Below are 23,260 nucleotides of genomic sequence, written 5' to 3'. Positions count from 1 at the left end.
TGGAGTTTTTTGGATTTTTTTTTCGTTTATTTTCTGCAGTTTTTTTGTCGTTTTATTGGAGTTTTTTTGTAGTTTTTTTTTTGGTTTATTTTCTGCAGTTTTTTTTCATTTTATTTGGTTTTTTGTAGTTTTTTTTAGTTTGTTTTCTGCAGTTGTTTTGTCGTTTTATTGGAGTTTTTTTGTAGTTTTTTTGGTTTATTTTCTGCAGTTTTTTGTAGTTTTATTGGAGTTTTTTTGTTTGTTTGCTGCAGTTTTTTGTCGTTTTATTGGAGTTTTTTAGTAGTTTTTTTGTTTGTTTTCTGAAGTTTTTTTGTCGTTTTATTGGAGTTTTTTTTGGTTTATTTTCTGCAGTTTTTTTTTTAGTTTTATTGGAGTTTTTTTGTTTGTTTGCTAAAGTTTTTTGTAGTTTTATTGGCATTTTTTTGTATTTTTTGTTTGTTTTCTGCAGTTTTTTTGCCGTTTTATTGGAGTTTTTTTGTTTGTTTTCTGCAGTTTTTTTTGTCATTTTATTGGAGTTTTTTGTAGTTTTTTGGGGTTTATTTTCTGCAGTTTTTTGTAGTTTTATTGGAGTTTTTTTGTTTGTTTGCTGCAGTTTTTTGTCATTTATTGGAGTTTTTTTGTATTTTTTTGTTTGTTTTCTGCAGTTTTTTTCGTTTTATTGGAGTTTTTTGGATTTTTTTTTCGTTTATTTTCTGCAGTTTTTTTGTCGTTTTATTGGAGTTTTTTTGTAGTTTTTTTTAGTTTGTTTTCTGCAGTTGTTTTGTCGTTTTATTGGAGTTTTTTTGTAGTTTTTTTGGTTTATTTTCTGCAGTTTTTTGTAGTTTTATTGGAGTTTTTTTGTTTGTTTGCTGCAGTTTTTTGTCGTTTTATTGGAGTTTTTTAGTAGTTTTTTTTGTTTGTTTTCTGCAGTTTTTTGTCGTTTTATTGGAGTTTTTTTTTGGTTTATTTTCTGCTGGTTTTTTTTAGTTTTATTGGAGTTTTTTGGGGTTTATTTTCTGCAGTTTTTTGTAGTTTTATTGGAGTTTTTTTGTTTGTTTGCTGCAGTTTTTGTAGTTTTATTGGCGTTATTTTGTATTTTTTTTGTTTTTCTGCAGTTTTTTGTCGTTTTATTGGAGTTTTTTGTACTTTTTTTGTTTGTTTTCTGCAGTTTTTTTGTCGTTTTATTGGAGTTTTTTGTAGTTTTTTTGGTTTATTTTCTGCAGTTTTTTGTCGTTTTATTTGGTTTTTTGTAGTTTTTTTAGTTTGTTTTCTGCAGTTGTTTTGTCATTTTATTGGAGTTTTTTTGTAGTTTTTTTGTTTATTTTCTGCAGTTTTTTGTAGTTTTATTGGAGTTTTTTTGTTTGTTTGCTGCAGTTTTTTGTCGTTTTATTGGAGTTTTTTAGTAGTTTTTTTGTTTGTTTTCTGAAGTTTTTTTGTCGTTTTATTGGAGTTTTTTTTGGTTTATTTTCTGCAGTTTTTTTTTTAGTTTTATTGGAGTTTTTTTGTTTGTTTGCTAAAGTTTTTTGTAGTTTTATTGGCATTTTTTTGTATTTTTTGTTTGTTTTCTGCAGTTTTTTTGCCGTTTTATTGGAGTTTTTTTGTTTGTTTTCTGCAGTTTTTTTGTCATTTTATTGGAGTTTTTTGTAGTTTTTTTTCGTTTATTTTCTGCATTTTTTGTAGTTTTATCGGAGTTTTTTTGTTTGTTTGCTACAGTTTTTTGTCATTTATTGGAGTTTTTTTGTATTTTTTTGTTTGTTTTCTGCAGTTTTTTTCGTTTTATTGGAGTTTTTTGGATTTTTTTTTCGTTTATTTTCTGCAGTTTTTTTGTCGTTTTATTGGAGTTTTTTTGTAGTTTTTTTTTTGGTTTATTTTCTGCAGTTTTTTTTCATTTTATTTGGTTTTTTGTAGTTTTTTTTAGTTTGTTTTCTGCAGTTGTTTTGTCGTTTTATTGGAGTTTTTTTGTAGTTTTTTTGGTTTATTTTCTGCAGTTTTTTGTAGTTTTATTGGAGTTTTTTTGGTTTATTTTATGCAGTTTTTTGTTGTTTTATTGGAGTTTTTTTTGTTTGCTGCAGTTTTTTGTAGTTTTATTGGAGTTTTTTTGTAGTTCTTTTGTTATTTTTTTCCTTCTGGGGGGGGGGGTGGGGGAAGGCGGAATTCTTGGGTGAGAAACCACAACATCAACCACAATCCTGGACCAGTCGGTTTATCATTGATCCCCCAACGGTTCCAACCACACACCACCCCTTGAGATCCCCACAGCCAACGCTGCACACGATCGATCACCCATCAATGCTCAAACTACCTAGAATTCCAGCCAACACCCCCATACCCCTCTATCTCCACAACTTCCAGGTACCTATCTAATTCCAATTTAAACTTATCCACTGTTTGTGCTGCCATTACGTTTCCAGGGAGACCATTCCAGGCATTCACAACTCTCTGAGTGAAAGTCCCCTGCCTCACGACCGTCTTCACTCTCCTCCTCATCGTGATGCATCCATTGCCTCTGACGTTGATACTGATCATGACAAGAAACTTCCGATAGAAACCTGACGACGAACCAAGTCCTTCTCTAATGAAGTGCTTTGTGTTCTGATTTTGTAATTTGTTTTTTTTTCTTTGTTCGTGGGTATTTTCTTTCGGAATGCTTTTCCCGGACGGTTTCTGTTTTCGTGGCGGTGTAACCGGCGCCGTTAAATAATACTCGAGAAACGGTTTCATGAGACGTTTTCGGTTATTTTCCCGTGCACGTGGGAACGCATTCGTTCCTTTTTTTGGAATAAGCAGTTTGCGGACAAAATTTACTTACGAAAACTCCACTACACAATGGGAAAATAAAAAAGATAAATGAAAATGGAGACAGTGGCCGGAAACCATTGAAGCCAAAGCACCACCGTACGGTTGTGTGACGCCAATCCGTGCCCTGCTTGGCTGGCGAGTTGCGCCCCGATCTTTCCGTTTGAGGGGTCCAATTTGAGGTACCGAGCTGCGAGCATTTCCGCCGAGGACAAACACCCAGGTAAATCGCTTCTCTCAGACTTGGGATTATCAATCTCTGGATCGATGGGGGGGGGGGGACTGTCACGTCCTGAACATGGCCATTTGGAGGGGGCACGGTCGTTGATCTTGATCTGTGCTGGATCCCTGCACACGTGGGCATTGGAGGCAATGAGGCCCTGCGATCAGGCAGCCAAACGGGCAATGAGGTTTGATCTCGTCGCCCCAATCCCTCTGGGCTCATCAGAACTGTCCAATCGAATTCGGGTCTACGTCAACAAAAAATGGCAATCTCACTGGGGTGGGTGACCTCCGGCAAGGGTAGTTGGTGCTTTGAAGTACACCCTTCGGTCGAGTCTCGATCTCGTTTAGTTCCCTCGACTCTTCCGAAGGGACCAGGGAATCCTCTCCAGGCTCAGACTTGGACACTGCACTTTAAACGCCTATTTACAAAGGCTAGGGTGTCAGTGTATGATTCCTGAGGTTCTGATCCAGGCTCAGACTTGGACACTGTGCTTTAAACGCCTATTTACAAAGGATAGGGTGTCAGTGTATGATTCCCAAGGTTCTGATCCAGGCTCAGACTTGGACACTGTGCTTTAAACGCCTATTTACATAGGATAGGGTGTCAGTGTATGATTCCCGAGGTTCTGATCCAGGCTCAGACTTGGACACTGCGCTTTAAACGCCTATTTACATAGGATAGGGTGTCAGTCAGTGTATGATTCCCGAAGACCTGAAACACATTCTCATTCAATGCCCTTGGTATGGAGAATCCAGATCACTTCTTGAACACAGCGTCCGACAGTTGGGGATCCCCTGGTCGGGCGAACCGGATACACTTTGTCAATTGAGCCAGAAGCACCCTCAACTCTGCAAATCGGTCTTAAAATTGATCAAGAATACGGGGCGAACAGTATAAAGTCCCAAGCACTTTTAATTTTTATTTTTTTATATTTGGCTGAAGCCGATGAGTTTGGGTATGTAGCGTTTATAGATCCTCACGGCTCTGATAACGCCAGTAAACACAAGGTGTGCCATCCCTCCGATGGACATTAAACTGGTTATCCCGTCTGCTCGCATTTGCTGTGGTGGTTGTATGGCAGCTTAGCTGCTGGGGTAGCTATAATTTCTTGAGGCGCGACTGTGTCGCTGATGCAGTGCCCCTCGACCAGTACACACACTGGAACTGGTACTCATTTCGCCGACCTCGGAAGGATGACAGGCTGAGTCAACCTCCTGGTGTATGAATTCAGCGGCCGATGGGGCTTGAACTCAGGACCCTAGGATCCCAAGCCACCACCCTAACCACTGAGCCAACACCAGGCTGCTGTGGTGGGCATTAGCGATCCCACGATGTTTTTCGCAAAGAGTATGTGAGGTATCGCTGGCTCCCTGAACAAATTGCAAATTCCCTGCCAATCTGTTAAATGTCAGTTCTGACTAACCGATTCGTGAGAGTCTTGGAACAAAATTTTCCCCAAGTTACCCCACAAGGAGTGTGAATAATGGGGGCCATTTAAAGTTTTGGTAGTAGTAGTAGTAGTAGTAGTAGTAGTAGTGGTTGTAGAGACTTAGTTGATAAACCAGGGTGCATTGCTACCCTCTGAAGGTTAATGGCTGACCTCATCCAAGCAATAGATCTCACTAAATAAAAGGCTGTGTACTTTGTGCACATCTATAAACATAATGGAGGTGTAGTTTTGGCTTTTGAGCCATGGGACCAAATGCTGGTGAAGTGTCCAACCACATGTAGGTAATTTCAAAATGCACTTGGTAGCTTAGCAGATACTTTTAATCGCACTACTACTACTACTACTACTACTACTACTACTACTACTACTACTACTACTACTACTACTACTACTACTACTACTACTACTACTACTACTACTACTACTACTACTACTACTACTGCAAGTCCAGCCAATATTCAGATTTGTAGTATGACTAGTAGTTGTACAATTACTACGGCCCCAAATAGTCTTCCCTTGTTGTGGAGCCGGGGCCAAGACTTTCACGAACCAGCTTGCTATTCCTGATGTTCGGCAAAGTGGCAGGGATGTGTAATTTAGCCAGGGTGCTGGTAATAAACTTGTGTACTTTTCATTTCATAAGGGATACCGTGGGATCTTTGACATACAGCAACTCTTGCCAGCAGATGGGAGGCAGACGTCACACACATTGATGCCTCACTCTGCCTACGAAGCACCAGTATGACGGTTTACAGCTGGTCTGAGATTCAAACCCAAGCAAGACAGCTCAGAGATGAATGTATACATACAATCTGTACATCTAGGCTATCCTGCCAGCACCAACGGTGACAAAGGCAGGGCTGAAGAAAAATTGAAGCTAACAGTTGTGGAGTGGAGTTTGAGCAATAATTTAAAGCTTTTTATTGCCTGTTTTGGCTCCTCTAAGCTGTCTCGCCTGGGTTTGAACCCCGACCCAGCTAGAAACTGTCATCACAGTGCTTCACTGGCAGGATGATTCATCAATGTATTTGCCGTTCCTCAAATGGATGTTAAATTGGGAATCCCATCTGCTGATGTTCGTTGGTGGACGTTAAAGATCCCATGGTGTCCTTCGCGAAGAGTAGGTGCGCCATCACCGTCACTCTCACCAAGTTCCAAAATCATGCCCTAACCAGCAGAGGGAATTCGATCAGTAGCACAGTCATGCCCCCAGCCCCCAGCCAATGATGCTACCCCACAGCCTTGTGCTGCATACTGAGGAAGAAGAAGAAGAAGAAGAAGAAGAAGAAGAAGAAGAAGAAGAAGACTCCTCTAAACTTTTGTGGATATTTTCTCATTGTGACAGTTTTTTTTACAATTTGATTTGAATAAATTTATGTGCTGCTTGTCTTTTTTTTTATGGGCAACATTTTTCTTCTCTAACCAAGTTATTATGATGACAATAAGGATTAATGTCAATGTGTAGACCGACACCACATATGAACTCCACCTAATCTGATCCTTTGCTGTTTTGTGCTTTTTGTTTTACAGACTTGTGGCATCTCTGGAGCTGTAAAATGCCCAAACGAAGTTGGGAGTCTGTGCAGTCCAGGTGTCTTCATCCAACAAAACGCTTTGGCCCCTGTAATCCTGGCTACAATCTGGATGCTTGGAAATTACAATGTGTGAGTAAAGTCCCAATCAAGCGCTACAGAGATGAGGAAGATGTGCTGGAAAACTGCCCAAAAGGTGAAGGTGAAAGAGCTGTGATTGAACAAAAATGTAGACGGTTGTGTGTTGGAAATGAAGGCACACCTGGTTTGGTGCAGGAGCCAGGAACCGCTGCTTTGAGTGGTCTCTGGGCCAGGGTGATGGAAGGCGAGAATCAACCACATTTTGCAGCTGCGAATCAACCAAGTGCCAGAAACTCTTCTTTGTGCTGTAGTTCTCTCAGTACATTGCCTGTATCTTGTATTGATCAGTTTGATTTTAGGGATGGAATGAGCCATGCGTGGCAGATAGGATTGCAAGATGGACCAGCAGAATTCAGCTCCTTTCTTTATTGGCAACCCCCTGTTGCTGATATGGATTTTTCAGACCTGTTGAAATCTGATATGGAAATACAGAGCAGTTGGGAGGCTGCAGAGCCATAATTAGTAATTCCCGTTTTCATTTTTGATATTAACCTCTGTTTTTTGTCTTTGATATTGGCAATGGCATGAGCATTGGAGCAGCTTCACCGTTTATAATTGTTGTACCTTATTTTCTGCTTATTTTGTTTTTCAAAGTCCTTCAACGAAGCAAAAAATAAATTGAAAGTATCGCAAGATCAGAGGAAGAATGGTATTTTGCATTGAGTACAGCGCCGATGCACTGCTCCGCCACATGCTCCCATACCTGACCTCAGCTGACAGCAATAGCAACTTGTAATAGGCAACTTAGCAGCCAGAATCTCGAAGCACAATGTGAATTCTGTACAAAAAAAGATAATTATGCTGTTCTAATTCTTAAGATACTCGTATTTAATTTCTGCAACACCAATACAGAAATAATTTGAAGAAGGCACTTCTTTTTTTTTTTCATGACATAAATTAAAAGTATATCCAGTCACTGCTTGGGATTTGTGGGTTGAATGATCAAAGTATGATTGCATTTTATTTTGAATACAAAATCCTTTTTTTCAATGGGACTGGTAATCTGAATAAAAACCTGGAAATAGATTTAGGTGTCAAGATCTTGGATTGATGGTTTAAATCAAGCTTTTCTTTCCATTACTTCTTAAAGCTGCAAGATAAATTAGAGAGTTAATAGAACACCTTACCCCACATAGTTTTGAGAAAAAGGACATGGGACTTTGTTGGAAACGTTTTTTTTTTATCTTGCAAAAACCTTGTTTTTATCAGCTTGTATGTTTTTTGTTTTTTTTGTTTGTTTGTTTGTTATCTTGCCAAAACGAAGTTTTTGCAAGATATGTTAGTCAGCTTGTATGTTTATTTTTTTTTTATTTTTTATTTTTTTTTTGTATACCTTGGTCGAGGCTCGTATGAGAGCTAACACACAACTCACAGCAAGGAGGCATGAGACAAGAGGGGCGGGAGTGGAAGGGACAAAACAGTGGGGAACAGACACATTAGGTGAACTGTGGAAGGGAGAGGGATGGGGATGGGACGGGGAACATGGCGAAGAGAAGATGGACATTTCAGGGACTTTCAGGAAGGAAAGCAGGAGAAATGAAGGAAGTGGGCTTGGGTGGATTATCGGGGGTAGAAAAGATCGAGGATTTGGATGGGGGAAGATAAGAGGTGGTGGTGAACAGCTGTTTTGAAAGCCTGGAGGGAAGAATGGGAAAGAATAGAGTGAGGAAGTTTATTCCAAAGGCGGGAAAAAAGAGGAATGAAAGAGTGAAGATGAGCAGTGATGATGAGTTTGTTTGTTTGTTTGTTATCTTGCCAAAACGAAGTTTTTGCAAGATATGTTAGTCAGCTTGTATGTTTTTTTTTTGTTTTTTTGTTTGTCTGTAATCACATATAAAAAATTCTGCAGAGCACAGTTATCATTGGAAATTTTTGTAACTTCACATATCAGAGGCCTATAGAGGTCCCTTTCAGTGCATAAAAATTTTGAAGGTCAAGGTCAAAGGTCAAGGTCACTTTGTCGCAAATCAGGGGAGTCAACGAAACCCTTATTTTTTGAGTAATTTTGATCGGATCGTCTTCAAACTTCATGGGAATATAGTTCATGGTTTGGCGCTCAGCTGATTAATTTTTGGTGACGATTAGCCTTGACCTTCATGGTTAACGCCAAAGGTCAAACATATTTGACCCCAAGGTCAAATTTTCAAGTTTTAGGAACCATATCGTGTAGTACCTCAAATTGAACACCTCGATAAGTGCTTTCTAGATATGTCAAGCTTGAGACATTATGACGTCATTTGGTGACGTTATGAGGAAAACGCATATTTTTCATGGTTACTCTGTAGAATGATTCTCATCGGAATCTCTCGTAGGCAGATATTCCTCAAGGAGTCGCTCCTGGTGGATAGCAGCTCTGTTCACCTCAGTGTGACCTTAAAGAAGTCACACGTGGTCACCTTTTGGCAAGATATGGGTCACCCTGCGGGTGACATTGGTTTATTTGTTTGTTTTTGGATACATAGTTGAGGCTAAAGAAAAAAAAAGTACACCGAACGGATCAAGACGCAACAAGACTAAAGAAACAGCAGGGAGAGGGGGTAAACACCAACAGCAGAACTGAAGGCCATTGGAGATGGAGGTGGACAAACAATGGGTGTGGGGAGGAATAGCAGGCAGGAGAGGATGCATGGGGTGGATAATATGGATACACAAGGAAACCCTGAGGAGGAAAAACTGGAAATTTGGTGGGAGGGATTGGGGTGGGTTAAACTGGGGTCGAAAATATCATGATTTTGAATTGGGGATGATCTGAAATTGGGGATGTTGGCAGCTGTCTTGAAGACCTGGAGGGAAGAGTAGAAGTCAAGGATGTGGAAGTTGGTTCCACAAGTGGGGAAAACGAGGAACAAATGAGTGGAGGTGAGCAGTCAGTGATCTTGGATTTAGGTAGTTTCACAAGGAAGGTGTTGATGGTGGACCATGTGAGCCCTGCATAAACCTTGGGGGGGAGACAAAGTAAGGAAAGAGCAGAGGGTGCAAGACAAGAAAGGAATCTGTAGAAAGAGAGACTACCGACCTGTCTGCGATGGCAAAGTAATAGGCCCATAGACTCAGCTTCATTGCAGGAGACTCCAATAATCTTGAAGACCTTGGTTTCCACAGCGTAAAGCTGAGCAAGATGTGAGGCAGGGGTGCCAGCCGAGAGGGGGAAGCATGACTCCATGACACTGCAGATGAATGCCTTGTAGGTGGATAGGAGTTCTAGTGTGCCAAGGAAGGACTTTGTATGATGGAGGGTGCTCAGTTGGCTGCTGGCTTTGGAGGTCAACTTTGAAATGTGGTTTGTCCAAGAAAGATCATGGTTGATAGTGAGACCCAGGAGTTTGAATGACTGAACATCCTCCAGGGAATTATTAAGAAAGTAGATAGGATGGTTTGTCAGACAGTACTTTCAGAGAGATATCGAGTGTGAGAATTGTCAGGATTGAAAGACATAGTTTTTTTTTATTTTAATTTTTTCAAGGTCTGAAGCAAGGGAAGAGGCCGCAGCCTGCCTGTCTGCCTGGAGGATGAGGGATATCATGGCAGAGGATGAAGGCGTCAGTAAATCGATAGAGGATTTTCCAGAGAGTCGGAAAGATCATTGATGAAGATTAGGAATAGGACTGGCTCCAGAACACTACCTTGGGTCACTCCAGCCTTGGCAGGGAGAGGAGATGAAAGGATTCAGTTGAAAGTCACACGTTGGCTATGAATGTAGAGAAAGTCAGTAAACTATCTGTGGAGTTGGCTTTGGATGTCATAGGCAGATCGTTTGGAGAGTAAGGCAGGATGCCAGATTATCAAAAGCACGAGATATGTTGAGAGACGGTCCTGATCTCATGTCTGACATTGAGGGCCTCCATGCATTGTTGTGTGAGTTTAAGCAGTAAGTCCAAGGTGGAGTGACCTCGTCTAAAGCAAAATTGGTGCTCTGAGATCAGGTTGTTGAAGAAAAGGAAAGATTTCAGAAAGTTTATTTGAGGAAAAAGAAGAATCAAAGTTCCCCAAACCCTGGGAGCACGAATGGCAAATTGAGATTCTTTAGTACCATTTTCTCCACATTGTAGTTGTTAATAATTGAAGGCAGCTTCAGAGATGCAAAAGCACTCGTCAAGGATTACACTAGGTGGTTTGCCACTGCCTTCACAGCAGTCGTCAGAACAGGGATTTGTAATTTCTTCAGGATGCCGGCGATAGCTCACCTCCTTTTTACGAAGGACACCTGGGATCTTTAACATCCACCAACTAATACTGGTAGACGGGACGTCTGTTTAATGTCCATCGGAGGGGACGGCACACACACTGATGAATCACCCTGCCTGTGAAACACCGTTTGACAGTTTATCACTGGTTCGGGAATCAAACTCATGATATAGACAGCCTTCAGGTGAGTGTGAGGAAACGTAAAACACTGACTGGTATTAAAGTTCGGAACCTTCCGGGTGACGTTGAAAGCTGAAATTTTGTTTGCCGATGGACATCGAAGTCGGGACACCAGAAAATCACAGAACCGTCGGAAAGCATCTGCAAATAAAAATGTAAAGGAATGAAAAAACACAAATGCAGGTGAGCGACCGAGACAATGGGGAAGCACAGTTGTTATTGCTTGAATGTGTAAACATACCCCACTAGTAATTACTACTCGTAAAAACTACCAGTAATTACTAGCAGGGTATGTTTACACATTCAAGCAAAAAAGACCGTGCTTCCCCCATTGTCTTGGTTGCTCACTTGCATATATATGAAAACGAAGACCCACCCACATCTCTCACCTATGGATGGAGGGAATAACCAATCAGTTCTCACGTAATTAAACCCAGGTGGCTCGGATTATATAAATAAATTGACTCCTCTCATGCTCTTCAAGCAGAAGAAGCCGCATAAAGCAACCAAGAAAGGTTACCCAAGGTAAGCCCTTTGCTGTTTCAAACCCTTCCCAGAGTTCCTCCACAACTATAAAGACGTTCACAAATCGTACACATGAGAATTCCAATGCTTCACACCCCCTCAGCTGCCGGACCGGTTTCATTGCTTGTTGGTGACTCCTCGGCGACGGCCCAGACAGCAATGCGTACCAACAATGCTCACAAGCATGTACCATGTGTAAACGTCAAAATAAGTCAACATATAAATTAAAATGAAGGGTTATTCCCTCCATCCACAGGTGAGAGATGTGGGTGGGTCTTCATTTTCATTTATATTGTGCACCGCTCCTTCCCAATTCCATATCCAGGTGATGCATGAAGTCATCGCAGAAGGGAGTATTCAGTTTTTACTCCGTTTGTTTGTTTGCTTTCTTGTTTGCTTTCTTGTCCGGGTGATATCTCAGCCATCCTTTGAGCTAGGAAGCTGAAATCTGGGGACAAAAGTGAAGATGTGCTTTGGCAAAAACAGTATTTATTATTTTTTGATCAATCAGTTAATTGTTTGATTACTTAATAATCATCGACTTATTTACTATTTATTTTCTTTCTCAGCTCGGGGCGGTGGACTTTGAATGTACAGCTACTTTCTATAATATATGTTGTTGTTCGTCTTTCAGCTGCTCCCGTTAAGGGTCACCACAGCGGATCATCCGTTATGATCCGCACACTGATTTGGCACAGGTTTTACGCCGGATGCCCTTCCTGACGCAACCCTGGTCGCCACTTACGACACAGGGCTAAGGATTGGGTTTCGCCATGATTCCGGGCTGCCCTACATCCTCTCGTAGTGCGGCCCAGCGCAGAGCACCCGTCCTCAAGTGATCCTCCAACCCAAGCCTCCGAGTAGCCGGATGACAGGCGCACACCACTACGCCTGGTTACTTACTATTATATATATATATATATATATATATATATATATATATATATTTTTTTTTTTTTCATTCGTTCACTCACGAAATGGATGGGTGGAACACATGCAAGTATCGATATTGAGGAAGGCACTTTATCTCGGCTGTTAGGGACAATCAAGGCCGAGGTCTTTTGTCGGATAATTCAAATGCCTTTTCTCCCCGGATGGTTGTGCAACTGCCGGCAAACGATAGAACCAAACTGGGTCCTTCCCACGTGTCCTGTTTTTGTGCAGGTCCATCACAGCGCAGTCGTTCACCATCGTTGACGGAATAAGAGCTTGTCTTTCATTTGACGAACTCGGTCTCGTCTCCGGTCCGTTGTCCTCCATAATGGCGGACGGACAACGTATCGGAAGTAGAATGACGACACGACGAAACCTCTGCGGGGGCATCATGTAGCCACGCCCACAGGAAATTACGCACATCAGCCAATCAGGACGGACGAACGATGCGCATGATTGAAGAACGAGCTAAGCCGATGAATGTTTCGTGACAGGACGCGATGCATTTCGCGGCCTCCATCCGAATCTCGGTTCTTTAAAAGATCCAACAGTAACACCATGTTTGACCACATAATTAGTGCTGCGCCGCTGGTCTAACGTCTTAATTAAGAAGAGTTTTAAAGTCGTCGTCGGGGAATCGGAGCTGTGTACCGTCCAGGTAAGACGAGCAGGTTGTTGTTCGCTTCATTCAATGCAGGAGGCGATTAGGCCCAAAACACTTCGATGCTTTTTCGCGTTGTTGATGATATTGTGGTGATGAGCGTTGTGCTGCTCGAGTGATATCGTTGGCGCCAAATTGTCCTCGAACATCGGATACGTGCGTGATTACCGTACTTGGCGTGCGAAGGCGACAGTGTTGAATACCTTTAAATATCGTCGATTGTCAAGGTCATCCGTCTGGTGAGGTGTCCCCTTTGTCATGTTGCCCACATCTGTGTTGTGTGAATTGTAATTGATAACCCTCTTCACATACCACACTCGTTGGTTGTCATGGTTGCAGCGTCCGCCCTCTGTGTGTTCCAAACCCCGGCCTCGAGTCATGTACATCCGGAAGCCTTCATTGTTTAAGAGTAGAAGGGTACCCGGTAGAGTGCATACCTCCACCACGCAATACTGTTACGGATCTGGCAGCTTGTGCACACACACACACACACACACACACACACACACACACACACACACACACACACACACACACACACACACACACACACACACACACCGGTCCCTAAAGGCCCAGTCACACCTTGACGTTTTAGCCAGCAATGGCAACGTATTAAAATGTATGTAAAACGCTGGCTTACGTTGAACTTTTGATGTTTTTTTTTTTTTAAAGATTCGGACGTATTCATAACGACTTGGTCTTATGCATAACGTATTAGTAACGGACACAGAACGTTTCGTTGTGTTATAGATAACTTATACCAACGAATGCTGAACCTGTTGTCGGCCTTCACAACCTATGCCCAACGATAGTCTAACTTAGGCATAGCGCGCTGCACGCATCGCCGACGATGACGTGGCGTAGGTTATGAAAATGCTGCCGCACAACGATTCGAATCATAACCGCCGCAGAAATGGAAGTGTCAACATCGCAGTCACACCTTGGCGATCTTGCCAGCGTATGCCGACCTCTGAAAAATGCGTCTAAAACGCTGGCGCACGTCGAATACGGTATGGGTAAGTTTGGTATGCGTGAATAGAACGCTAAAGTACGCTATCATACGTCGTAGTAAGTGGAGTACGTCTTGTAATTTTAAACATGTTGAAAATTTTACGACGTACTTGCCGTATGACGCACGCTCCGCATGCGATGGGAATAAGTTGTACGCACCACGATATGCGATCGTTGACACGCATCGACACACGTTACTTGAAAGGTACTCATAAGTCGAAACACGTCAAGGTAATGGTTAGCGTCAGTGTTCCAGACTCCCGGGTTTTTTTTTTTTCTTCGGTATGACGGTGTTCAGTGTACAGTGCGGTTATGATTTAAATCGTTGAGCGGCAGCCTATTAATTATATTATATTATAACCGCACTAGAAATCGAAGTGTCAAAATCACCATCTTACCGAAGGAAGGAAGAAAAAATAAATAAATAAAAATAAAACCAGGGAGTCTGGAACACTGACGCTAACCATTACCTTGATGTGTTTCGACTTATGAGCACCTTACAAGTAACGTGTGTCGATGAGTGTCACCGATCACATAACGTGAGTACAACACGTTACTCATAGGTTAGAAATAAGTTTTTCGGGTACGCTAAACATTACCTCGACGTGTTTCGACTTATGAGTAACTCACAAGTAACGTGTGTCGACATGTGTCAACGATCGTGTGACGTGCCTACAACTTATGGCCAGCGTTATGCGGAACGTGCGAGTCATACGCTGGCATAAGTCTTAAAATTTCAAGCATGGAAAAGTTGAGGACAACCGAAAAGTACAACGTTTAAAGCCAGCGTACAACGACGTATGGCAGTGTTTTTCATTGTGCTCTCAATGTTATCAAAACTTACCCATAACGTTCAACTTACCCATAATTCAACGTGTACCAGCGTTTTAGACAAATTTTCCAAAAATCGGCATAAGCTGGCTAAAACGTCAAGGTGTGACTGGGCCTTAAGCTTAGTTATTTCGATAAGTATGTGTTTATAGTTCGGGTCCCATCCTTATGTCTAATGGGAATTTTGTGTGTGCGCTTCAAGTTACTTTTATGGTCAGGCTTTTTTTTTAATATCTAAATCTTCATCCTTCGTTTTCGCACCATCGCCATCCATCGCCCACATGCAGCGTGTCACGCACAGGGGTGAGGTTCCCTCCCCCCACCGTGAGCTCTTCCAATCAACGGCAGCCACGAGTCGCCCGACAACCCCTCGTCCAATCGGGAGGCGAGTACCTCGGAGCGTTGCCCTCGACCCACGGGGGAGGGGAAGGATAAGATGAGGTGGCGAGCTCTCTTCGACCCATCGTAAAAAAACAGAGGAGCAGGAGAAGAAGCCTTGTCTTGCCTGCTGGCGTTCTCATATACGTGCTCGTCTGGTCCGTTCCCGTGCTGGCTGGCGTCCGTTGCATCGTCCCTGGTCCCTGGTCCCTGGTGCTTGGTGCTGCGTTGTTGGTGGCGGGTTCGTGTCCTGCCACCGGACAGGCTCGACCAGACCGTACGAGGCGGGCAGGTGCAAGAGTAGGCCCCTTCCCTCAGCTCGCCTTCCCTCCGAGCTGAAAGGCCGAAATAAAGACCTGACGGGGTCCAGTGTGTGTGTGTGTGTGTGTGTGTGTGTGTGTGTGTGTGTGTGTGTGTGTGTGTGTGTGTGTGTGTGTGTGTGTGTGTGTGTGTGTGTGTGTGTGTGTGTGTGTGTGTGTGTGTGTGTGTGTGTGTGTGTGTGTGTGTGTGTGTGTGTTTTTTTTTTTGCCGTCCTGTAAGTAGAAACTGTCTAAGTGCCCTGTGTTCATTGTACATTACATTTTCATATCCGGATAACTCTGCTCTTTGTGTGCTCCCCTGCCCCCTGATAAATAAACCCCTGTTAATTGCACCAGCTTGTTTTCTGTGCTTTCTACCATTGACCCAGCACAGTGCGTATTGAGAATTAGTGAGGCCGTTCGTGCCGTAAATTGTTAATTTGGACCGACGGATCTTGGTAATCCCCGCTTGGTTTACACCCGGATCGGGCTCGGTAAACGGTCTGTTCCGCCCGATGTCCGTCGAGGGTGTGGTTTTCCCCGGTAGTTAGACGACGTGCGCACTTAGGTATCTTGAAATTAGGCAATTAACCCTACCCCATTCCGTCAAAATATTGGCGACCACGGTCCACTAAGGGACCTATGACCTTTCGGACTTATCCGAGAGTCACGACCTAAATTCCGGGTGTTCGGTGGGAGACTACTCCACTGCTCCACCAAGTGGACGTTTATCACCACTGAACCCCAGCCCACAACAATACCTCATCCACGAGAACATATCTGGCCAAATGTATTTTCGAATTTCATGCTAGCTATTTCATCGTTTTTGGCCCAATCTCTCAATGGTGAAGAATCGCTTTAAAAATTAAATAATTCTCGGATCTTCACCAAAACCGAACCGATTCGTCTTTGTCACACACTCAACCTGTCCACCAAGTTTCATCAGAATCCGTCCACAACATTTGAGATATCCTGCACACAAACAAACAAATGAAAAATCACTCGTGGAATGACACTTTGATAAAAGGAACGGCACTCTGTAGAGCACATAGCTCCCTCCGCCAAGCTCAACAGTTTACATTTTGTATGCCACCGATAGGTCGGATCTGAATCCCGACCTTAACCAAAATCAAATCAGCTTCTCATCGTCACATAACAAACTCATCCACTGAATTTTGTCAAAACTCATCGACAACTTTTTGAGATATTATCTTATATTGTTGTGGGCCGGGCATCGGTTGCGAGCACGACCGCTAGGTGGAGCAGTAGTCGGCTCCACCGAACACCCGGAATTTATAGGTCGTCACCCCGGATAACTCCGGAGCCGACGGGTCCCTTATCGAACCGAAGATCGCCAATAGGTCGACCGCGTGGGATAGGGTCGATTGCCAATTTCAATTTACCAAAATACCCACGTCGTCCAAACTACTGGGGAAATTCACCCTCGGCGGAGCTCCAGCGGAACGAGCCGTTAGCGTGCTCGAACCGTGCGTAACCCGAGCGGATGGTTACCGAGATCCGTCGGTCCAAATGCCCAATTTGCCGCTTCCAAATATCCCAACACGCACCGTGCTAAACCAATGAAAAAACACAAAAACGAGCTGAAACATTTAACAGGCGATTTATTTATAATAGGGGGGGAAGAGGGGAGTACGCAAGGAGCAGAGTTATCCGACTATAAGAAGAAATGCAATAATGTACAGCAAAAGCACTTAACAGTTTCTACTTCTAGACAGGGCCCCAGACACACACGCACACACAAATACCCAAAAAGAAAGATGGACCTCGAGGTCTTCGACGTCCTGGGTCGGCGGGACTCGAACCTGCAACTCGTTGCCTCTGCGAGCGCCAAGTACGGTGGACAGCGTCGGGCTCCCACACACTCCTCTGGCATGCGATGAGACCAGAGCCAGCGACGAGACGAGATCAGACCGGTACCAGCGACGAGACGAGATCAGACCGGCGACAAGATCAGACCAGCTCCAAGATCGAACAGAGAACCAGAACACGCCAGCGAGCAGACGGGGCGCAAATTGTTTGTTCTCTGTTCCTTCGTCCTCTTCTTGGGCGCCGCTCGCTCGTGCGTGGCCTGCGCCTATTGGTCAACCGTCGGCGAACTCGCTCGCATCTCCCTGATTGGGCGAGAGCGACGTCAGGTCCTCGTGAACTCCGCCCACGTACGTGCTGACACGCATGTAGGCAATGGCGTCCGTGTGAGGGAGCGAGGTGAAGGCGTGTTGTTGTTATCGTTGATGTAAAAATAAAAGAAAACCCTGACTATCAAAATAACTACGCAGCACATAAACATTTAATTACCCATTAAACAAGGGAAAGGGAGCTATCTATCCCCATTTACTTATTGAAATAACTGAGCAATGGGGACCTGAATATCTGTGTGCACAAGGCTTCCAAATTCGTAACAATATATCGTTTTTGGCCCAATCTCTCAATGGTGAAGAATCACTTTGAAAAATTCTCAGATCCAGATCCAGATTTGGATCTTCACCAAAATTAAGTTTTGCTGTCCATGGCTAGTCACATACATACACACAAAAAATTCAGAACGATTGCTTGAAAACTGTGGCCAAAAATCGTGACAATTCGATGAACTCTACAGACCAACATACTTGGTGAAAAAAAAAAAATTGTCACCAAGTGATAAACAAACAGATCGGGGTGAAAACATAACGTCCTTCCACCTTCGGTGGTGGAGGTAAATATTGAAATTCTGGTCACGTGAATGGTTGAATGGAAGCCCTCTTGATACTGATTATCGTGATACCTGTTTACAGGTCTCTTTTTGTCTGCATCGCACCCTGTAGGTTGAGCTGTTAGCACTGGACCTCAAATTTTTTAATTAATTAATTAATTTTAGCATTTTAGGCCTGATTTCAACCCATTAATGTGCACAGATCTTGATGTGGTAACTACACCTTTGTTAAACATCAGACATGAGGCTTGTGGCCAAATTTCATCAAAATCTCATGTTTGGTTCAAGTGATTATGGCTGAAGTGTTTACAGCTGACGCACTCACTAACCTATGGACGCTGACTTCGCTGACTTACCCACGGACACTGCTCGATTGAAAAGCTCACCGGCTTCAATTCCAGGTGAGCTAAAATGGTAGTCTGTGTCCTGTTTTCTTCCTCGTAAAAGGATGGACCATGGACAAGCAAAGCTGGGAACGCAAAGGCAAACCACCCAGCATAACCCTTGGCAAGAAACTTCCTCGGCAGCACCAATGTTCTGTAAAGAGTAGGGAACATCAAACTCCAGTGTTTTCCATCCATAGGGCTCACTTGGGTGGCTGCCGAAGTCAATTTCTGGCCGCCCATCTGCTTTTAAATTAAAAAAAAAGATTTTAAATATTTATGGTGAAGATACATACATGCTAAATATAAGATATGTTGTCAGTGAGAATTTTTTTTTACAAAATTGATGATGTCAAGATACTAATTTGTGTCTCTACTTGCATGCTCAGAATGCCCCAGAATGCACCTACGAGCATTTAAAATTGCTCTAAATTTCCTGAGGGAGACCCCGCTCTCCCCCCCCCACACCCACTTATCGTGGCCGTCGCGGGCCGCGAAGCCGCCCGCAAAATTATACATGTTGGCAGTTTTACCCAAGTTATTTTAAAACCCAGGGTAAACCCTGAACTCAAATTGTCTGGATAGTTGTGCATGTTTAGACGTGCGTGATTTTAAAAAGGGCATGTTGCCCAACCATTGAGGGAGCATGCACCGTCCTAGTTCAGCCTTTTTATGATGACAATACACATTATTAATTTCTGGGATGCCTGCAACCACCTTCATTGTGGTTGTGATTATTGTGTTTGCTATATACATAACAGTATTCTGTTGTTCAATACAGTAACGTCACAGGTTTTGTCGGCTTGTGGTTGATCTAAAATGAATGGAAAACTAGTTTTCATTGTGAAGGAATGTGTCATTCTGCATCAGTGGACAGGTAGAACAATGGATGAAATCAATAGAACATTGATGGAAATATTCAAGCTGCAGTGGGAAGCAAGGAGAAGCTAATGTTTCAGGCATTGACTCTTTGTTGAAGTAAAAGAGCCTGACAATGGGTTAGCCCACAAACATCAGCTTCTTGCTTCCCTTGGACGTTATCATACTTCATCAATGTTCTGTTAAATCCATTCACAGGGTTTATCTAACAGTAGGGCTGACACGATGTCCTGGAGGTATGCACACTCACCTCAAAGCCATCTCACCTTGGTTTGAATCCTAACCCAGCTATAAACTGTCATCCCAGTGTTTCATGTGATTCATCAATGCGTGTACTGTCCCCTGGATGGAGGTTAAACTGATGTCCTGTCTGCCAGCTTTAGTTGATGGACGTGAAAGATCCAATGGTGTCCTTCGCGAAGAGTAGCCGTGCTATCGCCAGCACCACGGGCAAATTCCAAATTCCTGCCCTAACTAGTCAGACTGGCCTGGCTAGCCGGTTTGTGAAGTCTCAGGCCAAGCTTACCCGGCCGAGCCCACAAGAAAGGTGGGATAATAGTGGCCCTTAAAGAAGAAGAAGGGTTTCTCTAACATTGGCTGTTGAAATGAGAGCGAGAGAAGAACCTTCAGAGTTTAGGCTTTATTCCATTTGATTGGAGCCGCTTCTGTGGGCACACCGGGGAATACAGGTTCAGCTAGGAGTACATAAGCAGTAACGTATACATGTGCGATTAATCATTGCAGACTAAATCCGCGTAAGCACGGAGTTCGATATAATCTCCATTCTCACCAGTCAATGAGAACCTTCAGTTAACGAGCATCAAGTGAACAGCCGATGTAAATGGCAATGCCCCGGGGACAACCACTCGTGCCGCGGAGACCTCCCCTTATACGCGAGACGCACAACATGTGATCCCGCGTCATGTCCCTCAATTCACCTCAATTCACCACATTCTCCGCACCTTTAAAATGTAACTAGGGGCCCATCTTACACACCATGATTGCTTTAGCACTATAGGAGTATACATTTCAAGCAACGTGGACTAATAGGTCTACAGAAGCATACATGCCAAGCAGTGATTATTTTGAGTTCTAGGAGCATGGAAATGAGCATCGATATATGATATAATGAGCATATGGGAGCATGAGCAGCGAGAATGCCGATAATCCCCTTTACAGATTGAGTCGTCGAGGGGGCCTTATTCGTCGACCTCTCCGGGAGTAAATGGCAGTTTCACTTGAGGGAGACTCCCGATCCTCTTGGTGAGCCTCGACTTGTGCCGGGGATGACTCCTCGATCGCTCTCGGGTGGAACGCGGCAGCCCCGTCGCCCGGCGGAGTTCCTGGGGGGAAATGTCAGAAGGAGGAGTGCCAGAAGGTGGTGTACCTGCGGGAGGAGTACCTGAGGGAGCCAGATGGCGAACCGACACAGTGGTCTCCCTGCCATCCGGGAGCCTGACATGAGCATACTCTGGATTAGTGTCAATGAGTTCGACCCCCTCCACCAGGGGTTCATACTTGCTTTGTCGGACCGGGCGTTTCATGAACACTGTACCGGGATGGGTCAGCCAGTTGGGCACCGTTTGACCGTCAACATAACGTCGCTGGTGAGTAAACATTCGTTCGTGAGGAGTTGCATTGGTGGACGTGCAGAGCAAAGAGCGTATGGAATTCAGAGCGTCGGGAAGAGTAACCTCCCACCGCTCGGGGCCCAGTCCTCTCGATTTCAGCGCCAGAGTTACGGCTTTCCAAATAACTCCATTCCACCTTTCCACCTGCCCGTTTCCCTGTGGGTTGTAACCCGTCGTTCGACTAGTTGCTATGCCGAGCTCTAGTAGGAATTGTTTTAGCCCGGCCGACATGAAACACGGCCCTCTGTCTGAATGTATGTACGAAGGTTTCCCAAACATAGCGAAGAGGTCAGAGAGACATCTCACGACAGTGCCCGAGGTCATATCCGAGCACGGAAATGCGAAAGGGAACCTTGAATATTCATCAACAACGGTGAATATGTATCTGTTGTCTGTCTCGGTCGGCAGGGGCCCTTTGAAGTCGATGTTTAGTCTCTCGAAGGGGGAAGTGGCCTTGATCAGTCTGCCAGATGCCGCGCCAAAGAATCTGGGTTTTAGTTCAGCACAAACAGGGCATGAAGCATTCATTTGTTTAATATCTTCAACAGAATAGGGAAGGTTTTGTCTGCGCACGAAATGTGCCATTCTGGTTACCCCTGGGTGGCAGAGAGACACGTGTAGGTCTTGCAAAGCCTGACTGATTGTTGCCGAACTGTAGACCCGAGAGAAGGTATCTGCAGCAGGGTTTTCCTTCCCGGGCCGGTAAACAATGTCGTAACTGTAGCAAGCTAGGTCTATCCGCCATCTCATAATTTTTTCATTCTTAATTTTCCCGTTATTTTTCCCATCAAACATGAATGCCACGGATCGTTGGTCCGTAACGAGCGTGAAGTGGTTTCCCAGTAAATAATGTCTCCATTTCCGCAGCGCTTCGACGATGGCGTACGCTTCCTTCTCTATCGCTGAGTGTCTCTGCTCGCTTCCAGAGAGAGTTCTCGAGAAGAACGCGACGGGTCTCCCAGACTGATTAAGTGTAGCAGCTATGGCGTGATTTGAAGCGTCGGTTTCCACCACGAAGGGCACCGAGCTGTCGATCGATAAAACCACGGACTTACTGATATCATCCTTGAGGTTGTGGAAAGCTCTTACAACAGCGGCATCTGGTGGAAAGTTTTTGCAATGCACTAGGGGATGTATTTTCTCGGAGTATTGCGAAATCCATCTCGCATAGTAAGCGAACATCCCGATCACCCGGCGCATTGTCTGCAAGTCCTGAGGTGGTGGAAGCTCACGGAGCGGGCGCAATCGTTCAGGATCAGGCTTAATTGTGCCGTCGGCTATCGTGTAGCCGAGAAGGTCAATTGACCTTGCCGAGAATACGCATTTCTCGTAGTTGAGAGTCAGATTATATTTTCTAGAAATGCTCAAGAATCTGTCTAGATTCCTATCATGTTCCCCCTGATCCCAACCGCACACTGTGACATTATCCACGTAAACAAAAGTGTCTTTGAGGTTTTCATCTGAGATGATGTCGTCCATAACCCGTTGGAAGCAAGCTACCCCATTCGTGACACCGAAAGGTATTCTCCTGAATTGGTAGAGGCGCCTCCCTGCCTGGAATGCAGTGTAAGGTTTGTCTTCCTCTCGGATGGGAATTTGATGATAGGCGCTTCGCAAGTCGATGGTGCTGAATACCTTATAATTGGCCACGCGTTCGACCATCTCGTCTATGCGCGGCAGGGGGTAGGCGTCGAGTTGGGTGAAGCGATTGACCGTTTGGGAATAATCGACAACCATTCGTTTCTTATGGTTCTGACTGCTGGTTACTAACACCTGTGCGCGCCATGGCGAGTCGCTCGGTTCTATAATTCCTTCTTCCAGTAATCGCTTGGTTTCTGAAGTGATGAAATTCATGTCAGCAGTGGTATATCGCCGCGATTTAATCGCTATCGGTTTGCAGACCGGCGACAAGTTAGCGAACAGCTGGGGGGACGTCACCTCCGCGGTGGTCAACGCATTTAAAATTAGACGAGGCTTGCTTCCTCCAAAGGGTATTTCGACGCTCGTGTGCTGCTTGAGGACATTATGACCCAGAATTACGTCTGCGCACAAATCACGAAGCACCAGTACCCTTACATCCCGATGCGTGTACCCTTTTACGTCCAATTCAACATTGCAGTACCCTCGTACGCGGGATTGTAGTGAGGTGGCGGCCATGCATACCGTATTGTCAGTCGGGTGGATTACCCATTTCCTGCCCTTCACTAGCGAGCTGTTGACGAAACTTTCAGAGCTACCGGTATCAATCAGTGCCTCAGCCATATGCCCGTTAATTCGTACGTTGATGATAGCCTTGGATAGATTCCCCTGGGAGGCTGCAGTTAATTTATTTTGCGAGTAGAGAGCTGCAGAAGTGGGTTTATTTCTCCTTAGAGTAGATTTACATACCCTGGCATAATGCCCTTTCTTGTCGCAATTCATGCATGTGGCATCTCTGGCGGGACATTTTTGACGAGGGTGCCTTTTATACCCACAAAAGAAGCATTTACCAACCGGAGCAGTTGCTGAGGAGTTTGACGTGGCCTGG

General features: G+C 44.2%; 1 protein-coding gene and 1 long non-coding RNA gene across 2 annotated transcripts in view; both read left to right on the top strand.

The window, feature by feature from the left end:
- The first annotated feature begins 2,738 nt into the window (after positions 1-2,738).
- Positions 2,739-7,150, top strand: LOC147020274 (uncharacterized). Its single transcript, XR_015061738.1, has 2 exons — positions 2,739-2,998; positions 5,982-7,150. It is a non-coding gene; the product is annotated as an uncharacterized LOC147020274 (long non-coding RNA).
- A 5,208-nt stretch (positions 7,151-12,358) lies between these two features.
- Positions 12,359-23,260, top strand: part of RFK (riboflavin kinase) — a 37,231-nt gene continuing 26,329 nt past the window's right edge. Inside the window, exon 1 of the mRNA XM_085895517.1 lies at positions 12,359-12,605. The gene's annotated coding sequence lies outside the window, so the exon portion shown is untranslated. The remainder of the gene's footprint in view (positions 12,606-23,260) is intronic.

This window comes from Eptatretus burgeri, chromosome 9 (assembly GCF_056783735.1).
Source record: "Eptatretus burgeri isolate ZD-2024b chromosome 9, Ebu_testis_v1, whole genome shotgun sequence".
Classification (NCBI taxonomy): Eukaryota; Metazoa; Chordata; class Myxini; order Myxiniformes; family Myxinidae; genus Eptatretus; species Eptatretus burgeri.
Note: the sequence above shows the minus strand (reverse complement) of the source record. Positions and strands in the feature narration are given on the sequence as shown.